We start from the raw sequence: 8,791 nt of genomic DNA on the forward strand, positions 1-8,791 counted from the left end.
AAATAAACCTGAACTTTGACTTTCACTGTAGATTAACCACACATCCATGTATGAAACATCATTATATCCCCAAACACCTACATCGGATACAGACAACAGTTCAGTAAAGTAACTCAAATAATTCTTTTTCTCAGCTAGGTGAAACTGATAAAACTGAGTTAATTTGCCTCAACTGGCATTGTAACTTCCATCCATGAAAGGGTAGAGCACTGGCTGGACAAGAACACAACAGCTGCAAAACACAAGAAACTGTTCCCCTACACCAGTGGTTTGCAAAGTATGGTCCAGGACTAGGAAGATCAGTGTCATCTGCGAACTTGTTAAAAATGCAAATTGTCAGGCCCTACCCAAGACTTCCCTGGTGGCTCAGACGGTAAAGCATCTGCCTGCAATGCAGGAGACCTGGGTTCAATCCCTGGGTTGGGAAGATTCTCTGGAGAAGGAAATCGCAACCCACTCTAGTACTCTTGCTTGGAAAATTCCATGGATAGAGGAGCCTGGTAGGCTACAGTCCATGGGGTCGCAAAGAGTCAGACACAACTGAGCGACTTCACTCACTTTACTCACTCACCCAAGACTTGCAGAATCTAAAACTGTGGCTCAACAAAGTGGGTTTTAACAAGTCCTCCAGGTGATTCTGATGGTGAAGAATCACCATCTCCTGCCTGCAATGCAGGAGACCTGGGTTCAATACCTGGTTTGGAAAGATCTCCTGGAGAAGGGAATGGCTACCCACTCCAGTATTCTTGCCTAGATATATCCTTCCCACAGATGGGGAAGCCTGGTGGGCTATAGTCCATGGGGTCTTAAAGAGTCACTGTGCAGGGGATTCTGAGGCATTCACACCTGGAAACCACTGAATCTAAAGCACGGTTTTCAAATTTGCAGCACAGCCCTGGCTTCCAAGTGGCTGAAATTCTGAGTGTCCCACCAGCATTCAGAGTCATGTGATATGTACTTTTTAAAATGTGAATGGAGGTGTCACTGCTTTTGAAAGTTTCATTTTTTTGGTAGTGACTGCCAAGAACTCAAATACTATCAAGTTTCAAAAAACACATCTAGAGGCAGGATTGAAAATGGTACACAGGTAGAGCAATCAGCTAAGCTAAAGATAGTGTGGATGGAGACCGGGATTCAAATGCCAGCAGAATCATTTAGCAGCGACGCAGCAGCAGCAGCAGCAGCTCTGGGCTTCCCTGATGGCTCAGATGGTAAAGAATCGGCCTGCAATGCAGGAGATCCGGGTTCGATACCTGGATCGGGAAGATGCCCTGGAGAAGAGAATGGCTACTCACTCCAGCATTCTTGTCTGGAGAATTCCACAGACAGAGGAGCCTGGCAGGCTACAATCCATGGAGTGCAAAGAGTCTGACATGACTAAGCAACTAACACACTCATGTCTCTCTCTCTCTCTCAGGCTCAGGAAAACCAAGTTTGAGGACATGCTGCCTGTCTCCTGGAAGACTCTCCAGTTGGCCAGAAGACCTCCCCTCTACCTTCAGAATGGGATCAAAGAAAGTCAAGGAAAAGGGTTTCACAAACTCTTATCATCACTGTCCTGGGAGACAAAGGTAAATAGCTCTTCTGGAAGCCAAGGCTTATACTGAAGGATTTCACTTAAAGTTGGGAAATCTCAGAATTTTAGAAGATAATTGAAAGTTTCCAAAGAGACAAGAGATTGCTGCAGAATGGATCAGGAAAAAAAAAAACAGAATATTGCCCAGTTTTTGTTTCTAAAATGGTTCCAGACAAATTTCCTATTCATTAACCAAATAATTCTTTAAAATGTTTTCATATGAAAAAAGCCTGAATGTTTAGGCAAGTAAACCATTCAAGGTGTATAGGGAGCAAGTTAATCACCCCTCTGCCCCACAGCTAATTTTAAACAATGTTAGGTTTTAATGTGTCCTTCCATATCTTTCTTCAAGGTCATACACATAGGGCTTCTTTTTTAAATCAGAAATAGTATCATACCACATATGATATTTGCCAACTTTTTTATTTACATATATCATAGACATCCTTCACAAAATAATCTCTCTATATATGGATGAGAGGGTCCATATATATGACCCTATATATTCATCCTACTGACGGAAACTCATAATGCTTCTAGCTTATTTACTGTAGTAATCTGGCAACAAACATCCTCACACACAGATCCCTACATGCTGTTTCTACTTCTGCAAGAAAGGATTCCAAATATGCGACTGCATACACAAATATACACATTTCAAATTTTCACTGAAACTGTCTGCTTTCCCACAAGGGTGTACCCATTCATACTCCCACCAAGAGTCTGAGGGTTGCCTCCAACCCACCTAACAGAGGATGTTACCAACCTTTAAAACACGCACTAATTGGATGAACAGAAAACTAACCGTTCTTGGCTTTTTAATTTGCATTTCCCTGACCGTGATGTGTTATGAGAATCTTTTCACGTTTATGACCATTTGTATACCCCTTATCTCGAGAATTGCCTGTTCACATCCTTTGCATATCTTTGATCATGCTGTCCTTCAAGTACTATTTAATCTCATACTATTGCCCTCCTCCACCTTCCAATCTACAAGATGCATAAAGTATAAAAGATCATGTTCTAGGAACTGGGTGTGTGGGGTGAGGCCAGGAGATGTCTAAGTACACAATAAACCCTCAAAAACAATCAGAATAGCAGTGAATAGCAGACTTAGAAAATTTTGTTTGAGTGCAGCTAAAAGAGTAAAGGGAAATACAAATATTCACTTCCTATTCTACATATTCAGAACAACATCACTTTGGATGAAATTTAATTGTTGGTTAACGGAGAAATGAAACATTGTCCTAGCACTGACTCTAACAACCCACTGTGAAAGAGCGGCAAAAAAGCCGTCTTGATTCACAGCTCTGGGTGGTACCTAAACAAAGGCTCTCAAAATCAAGTGACACCTGCCACTAAGCCACAGGCTTGGTCAACAGACAGGTGAAGTCCACCTTAAACATTTTGTTCTTTTCTTGTTTTATCTCTGCTGCCATCCAAGGTTTTTTTGCCTTTGAAAATTTCCTGCTTATTGAGGAAGGGAATTGAGGACCGCCTACAGGGGAGTTTGATAGAGTTCAGATTTCTTAACTCTTTTAACTTTAGGCAAAACATCTGGTTATACCCAGCATTTATCCCCATTATTTGTAATAGTTCTGTTTGGCTTATATTTTAACTAGTCTCCTTATTAAATATAAGAGTAATAGGATTAAAAAGTTCTGGGGGAAAGTACTGTAATTAAAAAGGCACCAGTTGGGTATATGTTAAGCTGTAATTCTGGTCCTGCTTATTAAGTTTTCCTTCTTGTCTTTAATTTTTTTTTTAACCCATAAAAATAACTTTGAATTACTTAACTCTTTTTTAGTACTTCCTGTATTGGCTAATTCACCACCTCAAACCTCCAAGAAAACATTATGACTCAAAAGTTCTGAAGTAGTAATGTCAGATATCACAAGTTTTAGACACTGTCCCAAGAGTCTGGGCATGCCACACACACACCACAACACACACACCACACAGTAACTTGACAGGCAATTCTCCAAAATGAATAAACATTTCTAACCTCTTGAAGTTATAAAATCTTAATAGGAAAAAATTGCAGGAACTTTGATCAAGCCAAGAAGTTATAATAAGAATCAGGCTGCTAAGTCACTTCAGTCATGTCCAACTCTGTGCGACCCCAGAGACAGCAGCCCACCAGGCTCCCCCGTCCCTGGGATTCTCCAGGCAAGAACACTGGAGTGGGTTGCCATTTCCTTCTCCAATGCATGAAAGTGAAAAGTGAAAGTGAAGTCACTCAGTCGTGCCCGACTCTTAGCGACCCCATGGACTGCAGCCTACCAGGCTCCTCTGTCCATGGGATTTTCCAGGCAAGAGTACTGGAGTGGGGTGCCATCGCCTTCTCTGAAGAATCAGGCAAGAGGCAACAAAGCACAATCTGTAACACTTTGTTAAGAGAGGCATAAAAAATATATATATTGAATGAAGATACAAGGGTTTATAATAAAACTTTTTTAATTTTTAATTTTAGCTTTATTGAGAATACTTTAGATTTTTATTATGTAATGTTTAGCACATGCACAAAAAATATGTGACATACATATAGTTATTAAGCACAATACTAAGATGAATAAATACATCTTTAGACTTTTTTTTTTCTGAGCAGTTGGTAAAAATTTTAAATTGTTCACCACCTATAACCATCCTTAACTGCTCTTGGAAACAAATGATCTGCTGGTAACAGGGGGAGGAGGAATGGGGGAATCAGTATAATTTGAGCTATAGAAGAAACTAGACTAAAGCAAATAACACACACACACCTCTTTCTAAAACCTGACTTTGCTTAAAAATACTTTAGGGAATACTGTTTGAAAATCCCCAAACAAGTAGATTTAACAGTAGATGAATTCAAAACCCATATAAATAAACCTATGCCTATAAAGAATATCCCCAATAACTCAATGAACAGGGCCAAGTTTTAAAAGTGCACTTTCCCTTTGGAGGTAAAAGCACATCAATGCCAAAAACAGAACCTCTAATAATTCTTCAGTACTCCTTGATGACCTGAGTGGGTACAAAGGCAGAGAGAATCCAAGGACTTCCCCAATCTGAGGAGCCCTGTGTTTTCTGATTCAAGGCACCATTTCTAAGACTGGCAAGTTTACAAAAGGGATGGAGGCTTTCAGCAACTAATTTGATTCTCTCCTAAATTAATTATGCTAATTCTAGAAAAATGTATCTTAGGCTCAGGTTGTTCTCCACAGTTCTAGGGCTCAGTGAAAACAAAATTAGCATTTTTGCAGGTATCCCTCCTCTCTCAAGGTCATGTGTCTTGTCACATCCACGGCATCTCCCGGGTTTTTGCATAGGTACCCCAGATCAGCCAAGGAAGATAAAATGTTGGAAATTCAATGCCTGACATTCTCACTGGATAGTATTTATTGAAGGGACAGACGTAAGAGCAGCCTAAATCCTGACATCACAGGGCACATCTCTGAGATGAAAGCCTCCCCCCTCCCCCACATGCTCTCAGTGATCCCTTAAAGCCTTTCCAATGATGAAGCCCCAAAGTGCTGACATGACCTCAATACTATGGCATCATTTCTCTAGCCAAGGAAAAAGGCTGGCACGTTCCTGCCAGCGAACTGTAGGTCAGCCAACTCGCCCGTCCCCTGCCCCTTCACAAAGCAGAGATCACAATCTATCTCAAAAGTAAAGATTTCCCCACCGCCCCCCTCCCGAGAAGTCGCCAACTCTAAGCTCTGAAGAAAGGAGAATAGCGCTCAACCTGACGAATGTCACCACTCAGCACCCCGGGTTCTATCAGAAGCCAAAGTTCAGTGGTATTTAGAGCACCGAGCTGCTTGTAATTTATTATATCTGGGGGTCCAGTTCTCCAGAACACCCACCCCGCCCCGCTACTCTCGCGTCTTTAAATGCGTCTCGGACAACACCAACACTTCCGCTCATTCCCCTCTCTCACCGTCTAGAAATAGCCAGAGGTTAGTTTTAACCACAAGACAGGCATTCTGAATCAATCTCCTTTTCCCAAGTCACCTGGGTTCTTCACGGGCAGCAAAAATCCAAGTTTCCCCACGCATCCCGTGAAACCCCAACTTCTGGAATGTCCCCCTGACCTCGCCTCCACCAGCTGGCACCGCGGGGAGAGCCGAGCACGCAGCCGCGGGCGCTGCTGCTGTCGCGGCCGCAGCCAGAGTCGAGAGGAGGCTCGGGCTGGTCTTCCGCCACGGGGTCACCGCAAACCACGGACGATAACCGGGGCTCCTCCTTTATGCTGGGAGTGAGCTCCCGCGCTCTGATGGGCACCCAGGAGGGTCCTGGCGCCAGCAAGACGGTCCACACCGGCGCCCGACCGGGAAAAGCGGTCAAGCGCACGGCTCCAGCGGAGCGCCCAGGCGGCCGCGGCCGCAGGAGAGGGGCGTGTTCCTTGCGCCTCGGAGCCCGACCGCCGCGTCTCGGCGGGACCGTGGACCGAGGCAGGCAGAGCGCGCAGTCTCTGACGGCGGCTCTCGGCCCTCAACCCCGGCGAGCCGGCCTGGCGACGCGCTGCAGCCCGCGCGCCCTTGCGGGGACAGGCGCGCTGCGCGCCCTGTGGAGCCGCCTCCGTGCCGGCCTGGGCGCACAAACTTTCCCGGGGAAAACCGCTCCAGCCTCTCCTGCCGGGGCGCCGCGCTCTTCCCCCGGCCCACCAGCTGTTCGCCCACTCCCCTCGGTAGCCAAGACCCACTGAAAATATGGCGCCCTCGAACGTCGCTCCTCGGTCCCCTTGGGGAATCCCGAAATGCCGGTGTCCGGGACCCCTGGCTCCCGACGGGGGCGAAATTTCAGCTCCTGGGGCCAAGGAGAGGGCGCCCCTGGTCCAGCGCGAGGACAGCGGCGGCACTGAATCCCAATCCTCCCCTCGCTCTTGGTCCCCCAGCTTCCAGCAGTTTGCTAGTGGTGAGATTGCCAAGTAACACAATCGTGGAATCGGCAGGTCTGAGAGTCCGGGACTGGGAAAGGAGCTCCGCACCGGCCGGCTGTCTTTGCCCGGAGCCCGGCCGGAGACTTGTTTGCAAAGTGGCGCTGGAGTCGGGGCGACCAGTGCTGGAACGAAGCCGCTCTGCCCGCGCCAACTCTCCCGGCGCGGGGGCCCGGCCGGGGCCGAGGGGACACTCCAGACAGGCGGGGCCGCTTTTCAAAGCCCAGTTACCGGAAACCCAGGGGGAGCCCCGCAGGGGACCAGCTGCCCACAGCTAGGAATCCGCTCTCGGGAGCCGGCTGTGAGGCTGTTTGCAAACCGCCGCGCTCGGGTCCAGCGCAGTGAAACATACATGTGCAATAGACAGGTGCATTAATTTCATTTTATTTTTATTTTCCTGCAAAAAGCTCCCTAGAACATCAAATCTGGGAGCTTTGCGAGGTTTTTTCTGCATTGGCATCACTCACGAGATGCAAAAGGAAGGGGAAAACCACCCACATTTTCCTTCTGTAAAGGGGAGGGAAAAGACACGAGAAATTCATGCAACGTGCATGCAGCTGGAGGAAGAGGAAAACCCGAGTGAGCCGTGCGCCTTACCGGGGGATGCATTTACTGTCTCACTGCAGAGCGCCTGCCTCGGAGTGCAGCCGGCGTCCCCCAGCGCGCCCAGCTACCGCTCCGCTCCCGCAGCCGCCCCAGCCGCTGCCGCCGCCGCTGGCTCCAGGCGCGGAACAAGAGCCGAGGGCGAGCGCGAGCGCACGGCCCGGGAGCGCCGGGAGGGCAGGAAGCGCGTCATCACTCGGGGACGGCGCGGCCCCGCGCGGCTAGGATTCGGCCGCCGCGCAGCGCGGCACCGAGGTTGGGCAGGCACGGGCTCCACCGGGCATCTCTTAGGTCTCTAGCCAGCCGTCCGGTGCTGGGAGATTTCGGGGGCAAAGGGGGGCGCCGGCCGAACTGTCGCAGAGCTCGAGTCTGCTGTGTAAAAAGGAAGGGAATGCACCGTCTTGGGGAATGGGGCCCCTGGGTCCGCAGAGCGCTTCCCCAAACCGCTGGCCCGCCGCGGAGGGGAAGCGAGGTGAGGTTCCAACACAAGGAACCTGGTGGGCTCAGGGGTCCTTTAGCGATGCTGTCGGTGGGAACCCCAAGCAGGATTGTCCCTCTCTCTAAGTGTCGCACGCGCCGACACCAAAACCCACCAGGTCAGAGGTCATTTAGGGATTTAGAGAACGGCTTTTAGGGATGAGGGGGTGTAATCTATTAAATTCAGCAGAAGAAAATTTTCTCCTGCCTACTGTGCCCTTAAAGTCAATGATGTATCTTTGCAATTACACAGCCATTAGGAAATGTTGTAGGATGACCTGAAACAATGAGAAGTTTTGGAGGTCAGGAGACATCGCAAAACACTATGTACTATATGATGTCATTTTTGAAATTATGTGGAGAGGTAGAAAAGACTGGAAGCAGAAACCAAGATGTTAACTGGGGCTCGGTAATTGGAGTTGTGGGTGATTTTTCTTTGTCTGCTTAGTTCTAGTTTGTGATTTTTCTATAAGGGACACATGAAAGTGAAGTCGCTCAGTTGTGTACAACTCTTTGCGACCCGATTGTAGCCTTCCAGGATCCTCGGTCCATGGGATTTTCCAGGCAAGAGTACTGGAGTGGGTTGCCATTTCCTTCTCCAAGGGACATACATAACTTTTGTAATTACAAATAAAATGTTTTTAATAAGAAAAGACCTTGCATTTTTCTCCATCCCAATATAAAATAATCAGGATTAACTCCTTTTCCCAAAAAACAGGTAGCAAATCTCTTTAATTACTCCTAACTGAAACTACCACAACTTTTTAGTGTTTCTCAGAGCATGAAACTTCTGCCCTTATGAATTGGAGACTATGTAAATTGATCTGTCTCGATGAACTCTGTTGAGACATTGGATAAGGCTGGATACTCTATAAGAAAAAAAAAGCATGTTCTTGTCAGGGCTGATGGAGTTGACTTTACTATGACCACAGATGTTAATAACAGAGAACAGCTTTGTAACTTATTTCAGAAAATAAACTTTATAAAGCAAAAAGCACAGTTAGAGAACCAATGAACTGGCTACTTGAGAAAGTTCAAAACGGTTCTGTTCACCACACTCTTTTAAACATTCCCCAGTCTAACAATCACTGGTGGTGGCAAGAAGCCACCTCAGGGGATGGTTAGAAAAGTAAATGTTTATTGATTTTTGTAAGAGATTGGTAATAAGGTCATTAAATTAATGCCACCTAAATTGTCCCTTGGTTTACTGA

At 47.0% G+C, this 8,791-nt stretch overlaps 1 protein-coding gene across 9 annotated transcripts in view; it reads right to left on the reverse strand.

The window, feature by feature from the left end:
* TLN2 (talin 2) overlaps nucleotides 1-7,183 on the reverse strand; it is a 495,219-nt gene extending 488,036 nt beyond the window's left edge. For 8 of the 9 annotated variants that reach the window (XM_061431110.1, XM_061431113.1, XM_061431111.1 and 5 more), the window contains exon 1: nucleotides 7,098-7,183. The gene's annotated coding sequence lies outside the window, so the exon portion shown is untranslated. Of the gene's footprint in view, nucleotides 1-5,575; nucleotides 5,657-7,097 lie in introns of those variants that run through there. The other variant, XM_061431106.1, reaches the window with a different exon arrangement.
* Nucleotides 7,184-8,791: the final 1,608 nt, after the last annotated feature.

The sequence above is a fragment of the Bos javanicus genome, chromosome 10, assembly GCF_032452875.1.
Source record: "Bos javanicus breed banteng chromosome 10, ARS-OSU_banteng_1.0, whole genome shotgun sequence".
NCBI lineage: Eukaryota > Metazoa > Chordata > Mammalia > Artiodactyla > Bovidae > Bos > Bos javanicus.